Source organism: Nanorana parkeri, unplaced genomic scaffold, assembly GCF_000935625.1.
Source record: "Nanorana parkeri isolate BGI_ZX_2015 unplaced genomic scaffold, ASM93562v1 scaffold101, whole genome shotgun sequence".
Lineage (NCBI taxonomy): Eukaryota > Metazoa > Chordata > Amphibia > Anura > Dicroglossidae > Nanorana > Nanorana parkeri.
In genome coordinates, this window is record NW_017306369.1 from 2,163,536 (window position 1) to 2,174,355 (window position 10,820).

A 10,820-nucleotide genomic window follows, 5' to 3' on the forward strand; every position below is an offset into this window, starting at 1 on the left:
TACAGTAGATGTATGCATTCTATCTTCTAATTTGTCACATGTAAAATTGTTTCAGATACAATGCATTGCAAAGTTAATTACAAATGAAATAAAGGCTTTGTTTTTTTCAATTTTTGTGGGTTTCTTTTTTGTATAGACAAAAAAAATATAAAACAAATAAAAATTTTAAATACTGGAGGTTAGAAAAGTAGAAATAAGAAAATAGCTAAAGGGGAAGGCATATATTAGGACTGATTAGGGTAAAATAAAGGATAGTAAGCGGTGAAATACAGTAGGAACAAAATGTATTTAAAACAAAGTAAACACCACCTTGGATAGATCCCTTCAGTATTCAGTGTAGCTTCATCCGGTGCTTCCTTCTCCTCCCTTTCCTTAGTTGTCCACTCTGTTCTCTCCGTCCCTAGTGTAACCAGTAATATTAAAGTAACACTAAACTCAGGAGTTACATCTTAAAAATACATTGAAGTATCTTAACTAGTAACAAAAATGTATCTTATTTGTGTATCGCTCGGCTGTAGATCCTCAAATCGTCTCTGAATTGGTGCCAACGCTGTCCTTCCATGAAGATTGTAGTCCATCATGGAGTTAGCGTTAACTACTTTATAACACACACAGGGACCATGGGGAAAAAAAGTAGCCACCCTCCAGATGGAAGGATTTCAGAGATAATTTGAGGATCTACAGTGATACACAAAGTAAAGTTTTATTAAATGCATTTTTAAAGGATGAACAATTAAGTACCCTAACCCCTGAGTTTAGTGTCACTACAAAGTAGTATCCTGTTACTTTCTGATTTCACATTGTGGTCTTAAAATTGTTCCAATAGCATTTTTCACCTTTGTGCCCTAGACATGCATTCACTTTCTTATATCATAATGTTCCTTAACACACGTCTTTCTGTGATTGTTAATAATTGTAAAATTGCAATAAAAATGTATTGAAATTGGGGGAAAAAAGCAAATACAAATATAACAATGTAGCTTTGTAACTCAGATCTGAACAGTGTTTATAAACACCACCACATGGCTTTTTAAATTTTTTTTCTAACCACAGCTGTATTTACACAGCAATTTGGCTATTACTTTGGGAATTTGGTGGCAATTTCCAAAAGCGGCAGGAAGGCAGACTGTAGAACATACACGGGGGAATTGATCAAAACTGGAGCAGACAAAATCTGGAGCAGCTGTGCATAGCAACCAATCCGCTTCTGTATTTAATTTCCAAATCTTAACTGAACCGAGAAGCTGATTGGTTGCTATGCACATCTGCCCCAGATTGCTCCAGTTTTGATAAACTCCCCTCGTACTGTATACTTTAAGATTTTTCTGGTTATGTGTGGCATGCCCAGTGTTCACAACTGCGTTATAGGTTGTCTGATTTATGAGTAAAATAACCAGTAGTACATTCTTTCCATGTATGTGTCAGATTATATTAGAAAACAAGAGCAGGATATTTTATAAAAACTGAAAGTCAAAGCTTCACTTTTCAGCCTGTGGTTAGAGGGAAGTAAATGGTAAATAAAAAGAACGTTGTTTTGGTTTTCAGCCTGACTTTTAGGCCTTGTTTCCATGGGTTATATCTTGTATGAGAGCAGTGTATACAGCAGCCTTATGTGAAGCTTTCAGTAAGTATTGGCAACGTTTTCTGAAGGTTTTAAGTAGTTTTGATGAAGTCTTTAGAGAACACTTCAGTTCCAGTTTGAAAACTGGAACTAGAGCCTTTTACTTTTTTTGCAAGCTTGTTAAAATGCACATTTTAGGCATGAAGATTACGCAACACCCCACCAGAATGTGCACATTTCAGATGTAAACAAACATACCAGGCGAAATTTTTTGCTGCCACCAATGTATGACATAGGGCGGTGACAGCAGAAAGGGTTAAAGGCTTCAACAAATCTTGACAAAACCTTTGCATGTTTTGTAAAAAAAAAAAACTTGCTGTCCACACGGCTGTTCTACAATCTGAAGCCTGTGCTAACAAAGTTTGATACATTTATACTTTGCTGAAAACGTTTATAGAAACGGGACTGGTGGCATAATTAAACAGCAAATGTAACTCCTATAGTGCTGACAATGCTTTACACGGGCTCCTTTCCCTTTCTTTCCAAGAGCTTGTCCCTACCACTTACATAAACACAAACAAGGGGCTTCTTTGGCTGGAATCCAACTTCTGTGTGACAATAAAAAAAGGTGCCCGGATACAAATACATTTATAGAGGTGGATTATAACACTGCACATATTTGCCTTGGTGGGAGAGAGGGTTCAAAGAGCCCTCAAGTAACCTTTTGGCCATTCTACTGTGAAAAGAAGTGCTACTGTTCATTTAAGTTTTTGTTCTATTATAGCAGAACAAACATATGTGTGCACATTAAGAATGATTGATTCTTAAATATTTGGACACCTGCTATTCCTTCAGGCCAGAGTTACTTAAACCTAGTTTAAGAGGCTAAACAGCTGGTAAATGTGCAGCACTGTGAAAAGGTTTTAGACACGTGCTGTAAAGTGAGAATACTTTACAAAAATAATCAAGTCAATTAGGGCTGCAACCAACTAATCAATGAGAATCGTCAACGATTTTTATTATCGATTAGTTGGTTGCATCACCGAGTTCTCTCCTCCACACTGGGAGCTCGTGTTTTATCGGCTCTGTGTCCCCTCTAATCCCTGCTGGGAGACTCCCCTGTAGCTCTCTCCTCCCTACTGGGAGCCTGCTGCATGCTGCGGTTTGTGCCCCCTCCGATCCCTGCTGCTCTCCCTTGCCTGAGCAGAGGCAGCAGGGATCGAAGGGGACACAGACCGCTGCAGCTGGCTCCCAGAGGGGAGGAGAGACTGGCTGTCAGCCAGCGCCACTTGTGACTCTACATCGGTGCAATAGCCAGCCTGCTCATTCAAATTCCAGCCTGCTCATTCAAATGTCTAATATACATACAATGTAAAGAAAAAAAGTCATTTGCAGCTTGGGCCTGACAAATATCGGTGCAGGAGGTGCTTTGGGTTGCCATTCATTTCAATGGCACCCCAAACACACCTCCCACCCACGGGAACGCGTGGTACTGCAATGCCATGTGTTCCAGTGAGATGTGATTGCAAAAAATTGTGCATGCTGTTTTATTCTGAAGATGGTATGTCTTTTTTTTAAACTTGATGTATCAAGTGTCATTAAACTTGTACTTAAATATTAAAGGAGAACTATGGGGACAGTGGAATACACTCATCCCCATAATGGAGCCAACTTGTGACACTGTTACAGGTTGGCTCTATAGATCAGGAAGTGAGCAATCACATACCACTGATCACTCCGTTCCCGATCTCCCTGCTGAGAGCAATGACTATCAGTCATCACTCCCCGCTGGGATTCCGTCCTTCCTGTTCCTCCACTGCTGATTGGAGACTAGAGAGACAGCGCTTTCAATCAGCTAGCGGGGTGGATCCCAACAATATTGGCAGGATCTGTCCCAGCTCAACAAACAAACAAAAAAAACGTTTGGGTCATAGTTCTCTTTGAAGACTGGTGTGTTGCTTGTTCTGGAAGGACAGCAATATCCATCAAGCTTCTACAGTCACATCTACTTGAAGCTGAACTCCAGACCTCCCCTGCCTGCGTGACATGGACAATTCTTATTGACCATCCGGTGGTGGGGTCCTCTCAGGTTCCAGAAGAGGAGTCTCAACAGCGATTGCAGTAAAAGGAGACCTTCAGGAACTGGCAGGTGCTGGCACATTTACATCGCTGCAGCCCCTGCTTCTGGAAACAGCACAAGCGAGGGACTTAGGTGAGTTAAATATCAGTTTAGAAGGTAAATACAATTGTGCTGACTTGGAAGGCCGGGGGCCACTATATTTTGCCTGAAGATGGGCCTTTAACCACTTACAGTGACGTCTGAACTCATGAACTATGACTTACTACTGCTGCATACACAGGACAGAATAGAGACAACTCATTGTTGTGGAGCGTATCTTTCACTTATGTCATATTGGTAGACATTATATAGGTTACCGAAACAAATGCAAAGTGCAGATCTTTAATGACAACCATACGTTAAACCATGATGTAGTTAATTAAATAAACATTTCACCACTCCAACCTGTTTCCTTTTATCTCAGGAATGTGTTTTGTTAGAGTAGAGTGAGAACAATGTTATTAATCAGATAGGTTATGCAGTTGCCCCTTCTTAGTCTTCCTCCTCGAATGTAGTTTAGTAATGCATTGAGCATTTCACTGGGAATCAATATATGCAAATCACTTGAAGTGCTGGCAGCAAAGTAGAATAATGATCATTTTCTCTGTAAAGTGTCGTGGAGATTACAGTAAGATTCAGTAATTTATGCATATGGCTCCAAGGAAAGGCTATCTGTAAGATGGTTTAGATACTAGCTGATGTGTTGTTTTTCTGTACACATTCATATGACTACCTGATGCCCACTGCAGGGACAATATAATATATGGTAAGATGGACCTATGGTATCTCTTTGCTCAGTGTGTTACCTTACTTGTATGTTTAAATAATTAAGACCCAAGGCAGGACCCTCCACCTAATGAATAAGTCATAAATGTAGAGCTCATAGAAACCCATCCCCTATTCCTAAAGATTCTAACATGATTTAGATCTATGCCTTTGTGCAGCATTCAGACTGTGTGTTCCACATCAAGTAGCTGTAACATAACGTCAGCACACCAGCTCCAAAAGGAATGTGTGAAATGTTCTGGCCATTTCTACAATGTTCACACCAGGGGGAATTGTAGCGCTAACCATAGCCAATACATGATGGTCAATTCTGTGACCATGTTCTGACCTCATTAAGGTCTGAAATCTATCTTTTTAATCTCACATTTTATATTTGCACCATTTCCTGCACGGCCGAATGAGACTAAAGCCGGTCACGTGTCATAATCTGATTGTGTAATCTCTTTTAGATTTACCAATAACAGTCGTGGGAGGGCTACATGATTTGCTCTAGTTCCAGTGGAACAGTAGACCCTTGCTCTAAGAGTGAGAGCAGAAGCATTGTTGGCTTCACTGAACTTCACAAGACTGTGAATTTAAAGCAGAACCCCAGTTTCCTAGAATAAAAAAAGTAAATGGTCCAGCATGGTGTACAAAATGTAACTCCTGCTGCAATACTCACCTCTCCAGCGCTGTCTCCCACAGTATTTACCTAGTATCTATTACCATCTACTGACAGAGTAACAGCATTCAGCTATCCAGCCCAGACCTGTTTTCCTGAGCCGAGGCTGGGTCAATTCAATGTTATTTCTACAGTATAAATATCATTCACACTTGTAGATAAGTGCACACAAGTGTGTTCAGTGACTTCCTCCAAACTAAGAAGCTATCATTTATGTGGAATGTGGCTACACAAAGGAGGTGGCAAGGATACGTCACATCCACAAGGCTCCAGGTTAACAGACATGACTTTACTTACCTTGTAGTGAAAACAACAATCCAAAATACTCTAATAAGTACTTCACAGAAGGAAAGCGGTGTTAGCAGATACTGATGGTCTTTGAGGTAGGATATTGTTACAGGGTACATGCCTGTTTACTCAGGATCCTCACAAGTTTCACAACACGTACCTTACTCCTAAGGCCCCATTCACACTGAGCGATTTATCGAGCGATTTTTGCAGCGATATCGCTCTATGTAGCTTCTCCAATGCATTTCAATGGAGCTGTTCACATCTCACAGCTCAATATCGCCTGTAGCTCGTTGCTGTAGCTTGTCGCTCCTACATGGCCCTTTTTTCTGCAGATTTTGAGCGATTTTGCTCCTGATTGCATACAGCCCAATACTAAAAAGTCGTGCAATATCGCACGTATAAGATCACACCGAAAATCGCACGATTTTCATGTCGCTCAGTGTGAATGGGGCCTAAGATAGGAGCACTGGCATTTTTACAGCTCTTTTACCATTATGGCTTTAATACAATCCAGGAAAACTAACCTGGCAATGCTTTTCTATTAAGGAGTCTGACACTGGTTAAATATTAGCCCAGTGCTACTGACTTGACCAACATTCATAAATAAAACAAAATGATTACCAATGCTCTCCTTGTGCAGAGTGACTTGGTCTTGTATCCATCCCCTCCACAGTTTTCTGCATGTAACAGTGGAATGTGCTGCTTGGTCCAACTCATAGCTCTGCTCCATGCCAGGGCTATGTTTGGTGCACACAAAGCAGATGTATATCCTTTGTGACTGTTAAAAGAATATATTTAAAGTGTTTGTGCCCGGAGGTCAGCTATTTCTAAAAGCACTTACGCAGGGCTGCATCCAGAAGCAATGGGTAAAATGTACTTATGCCAGGGTCTTAACTAGAAAAAGGTCTGTTTTAGCACTCCTAGGAAATGTCCCAGTAGGGGAAGTTATCTTTACAAATGGAGGGGCAAAGAATGTAAGGGGGCCACAAGTACTAATATCCATATCTTTTCACGTAGAACAATGATTTTTGTCAACTTTGAATAATATATATGTGTATTCCAGATTTTCTTAAGCTTAATTCTCTCCTATCAGCAGAGAGGATTTTTGTGTGTTTCTCACTGTACTTTTTGTAAGAAAAAATGAGAAACAGAAAACAAAACCTAATCATATTTCTGCTGGGAGATTTGTCCTGTGGGGTGAGGATAAAGGTATACTTGGGAACCACTATGTATGCTACTTATTCCTGACCCCTGCATTCTGTGCATTACTTACTTCTGACCCCTGCACTCTGTGCGTTACTTACTCTTGACCTTTGCACTGTGCTTTACTTTTGACCTTTGTACCCCAATGTTATACACTCCTTTCTCCTGATCCCATGTACTCTGTGCCTTACATACTTCTGATCCTCTGCACTCTGTGAGTTACTTACTTCTGACCCAAAGCAGAGTAGTCTCAGGTTTTACTTAACCACACCCCTTTAAGCCCTTCCCACTGTTGACACAGTTGGCTCCCCCTTTGTCTGCAGGTGCCCCAGGCTTTTCACAGTCCTAGGTATGCTCTTGCTTTTAGACTATGCATTTTTGGAAAATATTAGTCAACATTTTATATAGACCTTCAATAGCAGCTTCTTTGGCCCTACAGTTAATTAAAACAATATTAAATATTTCTGCAAATAATTCCTGGCAATCCGCAGGTATCTGTAATGGTATTCAGATGGCATTATCTGTAACAATTACCATTTCTTCAAGCGATATGGGAACAGCTATCAAGATAAATCAACCTTATGAGCTCATCCACTAACTATAGACAAGTAATACATCCACATCACAGTAAATCTGGTGGGTGGATTGCTAGTCCGTCTTGTGAGGTGTATCATTTTGAAGTTAGTCAGCAAATTGCGGTCCAGGGTTGATGTATTCCACTTTTTGGCACACCCCTGATATCAATGTTTGTTCTCTCATGTCTGCTGATTTTTCCTTTAAATGCAGAGCTAAGGTACACAAAGGTAACCCCCACTTTTTGTAGTGTGTTTTGCTACACCTGACTATGCTCAACATGCAGAATCACGTTGTTTCTAATTATGCCTATTATCACATTTGAACGCTCAGTCACTTATTAGTACACACCCTATAGGCTGGGTTCACACCTAGGCGTATGGAATATGCACGTTTGCCGCGCGTTTCGACCGCGATTTGCGGTAAAAGAAACTTGCGACAAACGCGCGTTTACAAGGGCTATCCGGCTGTATCCTAATGGATACGCGCGGAAAGTACGCCCCAAAGAAGCTCCTGTACTTTATTGGGCGTAGGTGTTTTTCAGCACGTTCCTATGCACTGAAATACACCCAGGTGGGAACCATGCCCATAGGCAATTATTTGTTTTCACATGTTGAGCGTTTTACAGCGTGTAGGAACACGCTGTAAAACGCCCAGGTGTGAACCAGGCCTAAGCTCAAAGAAGTACAGGAGCTTTTTTTGAGCATATTCAAGCCTTTTTGGCCCCATAGACTGTGATGGGAGTACCTGTAAATGCATGAGACACATTTTCGTGCATTTTTGGAGACGTTTTTGCACCTAAAAATCTATTTTCTTCCTCTAGAAATGCTTAGCATTGGCCAAAACAAAGTGCCTCATGCGTGATACATGTGCAAGAACACTTGCACAAAGCTTTCAAACCGCTTTAAAAACATGCTAAAAAGGCTCCAAAATCACCAGAAATACGCTCTGCTCAGGTGTAAATGCAGGCTTGCAAAGAAGAACGCTTAAAATGACAACATATCATGAAAGCAGGTGCATTTGTCTGTATATTGTATAAAGAGTAAAACACCACCACCAGTGCTTGGTGTTTCTGTGATACAGAAATGAAACAAATGCTGAGCTATGTGATCATGCGTCTAGACTCAAGGCCCTGCCTGTGAAACAGGCTCAATAAGCATACATTCATGTACATAGTTGCTAACATTTCAAAATATTTCCAGAGACTTTTTTTTTGCTATGCATCCAGCAAGCCATTGTAGGTGGAGAATATACTTACGTTTGGGATGGGGGCGCTCTTAAAATGGGTGTGGTTTTACAAGCGGCATATCTGTAATCTATTAAATAACATTCTTAGAATTTCAAGGACAGTGCAAGTTCCAATACACTAAGTCAGCAACAAACGTCCCCAAAAACTATTTAGAAAATGTTGGCAACTATTAATGTGGATGCCTTTGTAATTTCTTTTATAAACTATGCTAATTTGCCCAATAGTATTTGTTATATTATGCCCTGTGCTCAAATACGTTCAGGATATAATCCTTCCTTGGTGGGAGAATAAGAGCCATACAGGCAAGGTCTGGGGGAGTAGTTCATACAGTTACCTCAGTTGAAGCACAACAAATCAGATGCCAAACACAAAGGGCCCAGTCCTGCGGGCCTCTCCAGCTCTTTATCCACTAACAGCCCTTTGGTGGCTTGTAGTGCCCCTTATCAGGGACCTGACACTAATATCCTGGATCAAGGTGCCCTGCTTGAATCCATGCTCTCTTCTGAGCCTTCGATGTAGCCCCCTCCTCTTCTTTCTTCAGGGGGAGGTTTTCTATAGCAATTCTAGATTTTACGAAACAAAATGACTACAATGATATCGGACTCGCAGGGGGCGTAAGCATACCTCTACGCTGTCCTTTCCTGAGGGTTTCTGGGACATTCCTGCAATTCTAGGGGCCTCTGAGCCTTCTGCAGCAGATGGGCTGAGGGAATAAGAGTCTCACAAATCTGTTTCAGAAGAGTTTGTACCTGAGGAGCCTAAGCCTAGCTCCCAAACATAAAGATACCATATTGGATCTTACTGATGCAGTGCGCACATGCATACAGAAGGTGCAGCCTGTAGCTTGAAATCGCTTCTGTTATCAACCTAGATGCGCTAAAGACTGCCAAAACCTTTCCAGTACACTCCTTACTTCAACCCTATTCTGTAGGGAGACTGGATTGCTTCTGATAAGCTATTCTGTCCTTGTATTGAAAATAGGTCTGTTCCTAACATGGATCCAACTATTTCTTGTCTTAAAGTGACATTAAAGTAAAAAAAATGTCTCCCCTCCCCCCATGTTAATGTTAGCACTTACCTTAAATGCTATCTCTTAATCCGATCTTCTTCTTTCCTGCTGTTTTCATCTGTCCCTCCAGCGGTGCGGCGGCTCTCCGATCCAGCGCTGACTGTTCTGTCCCTCCGATCCAGCGGTGTCTGCATGCGGGTGCACGCGTCCATACACTTACCTTGCGTCTTTGCTCGTCTCCCGGCCGAGAATCGGAACTATGCATGCGCCCACCCCAAGATCCTTTGCGGCCGTACGAGCAGTTCCTGATTCTCGGCGCGGGTGCGCGCAGCGATAACGAGGTAAGTTTAAACCTAGTTAAAGCAGGGTTTTTTTTAAACTTCTTGCCTATATCTACTGCTTGCTAGCAGTAGATATAGGCAAAAAAAAACAAGGGTTTAGAACCCCTTTAACAAAACACTGACTGTTCCCACTGAGGATGCCCCAGTGTTGAAAGATCAAGTGAACAGACATCTAGAGGCTCTTTCCAAATCTTCATTCTCCTTGGCAGATCCTGGTATACAGTTTCCCATAGCGGTCATGTCATTTGTCAGACTTCGGGGGAATGGACTAAGAATAATCTGCTGCTATCCATACTGACCATTCAGTTATAAAGCACTTTGAGCTTAGGTCTGCTGCATAATATGGGTTAGTGTATATTATATCCTCTATGAGTCTCCTGCCTATTAACATGTAGAGAACACCTTGGATAAAATGTTGGTCTGCAGAGCAATGACTTAAAAAATGCTTACTGCCTATGTCTTTTTGAAGGAGAATGTCTCTATAGTGCTTCTTTAAACAACTTTAATAAAGATGTCACTGTTGGTAAGAGTACCCTTTTACCTCAGCAAAAAAAGCCTAGGCCTCATACTCGAAAAAACAAATCTTTCAAACCTGCAGACAAGTCCCCTTTACAATAAAGGGATACCCCCACTTTCCAAAGTCACAGGACATCTGTTGGCATTTTAATTTCAATAGAATTTTATTTGGATATTTTCAGTAATACAAAGCGAATGAAGAGTATTAAAAAACTAATTTAAAAAAAAAAATGTAATTAGGTTTTTATGCTTCAGTTTGATGGCCCAGTCGTTCGCCAGATTTTGCTCTACATACACGAGGCCAGGTATGATAGATCTGAGGCCTTTAGCTGTACAACTGCATAATGGATCGGCTTTACACTGCTCATCTCCTTTCTATGTCAAATACGAAGGACCTATTACAGCAGCTTCTCTGTCTCCTCTCCCTGACTTATCAGCCTATCAAGTCGCGGCCTCTTTGTCGAACCGGGTGTCACGTTCATCTACAAGAGAGCTCAGTCATCTTAGTCCA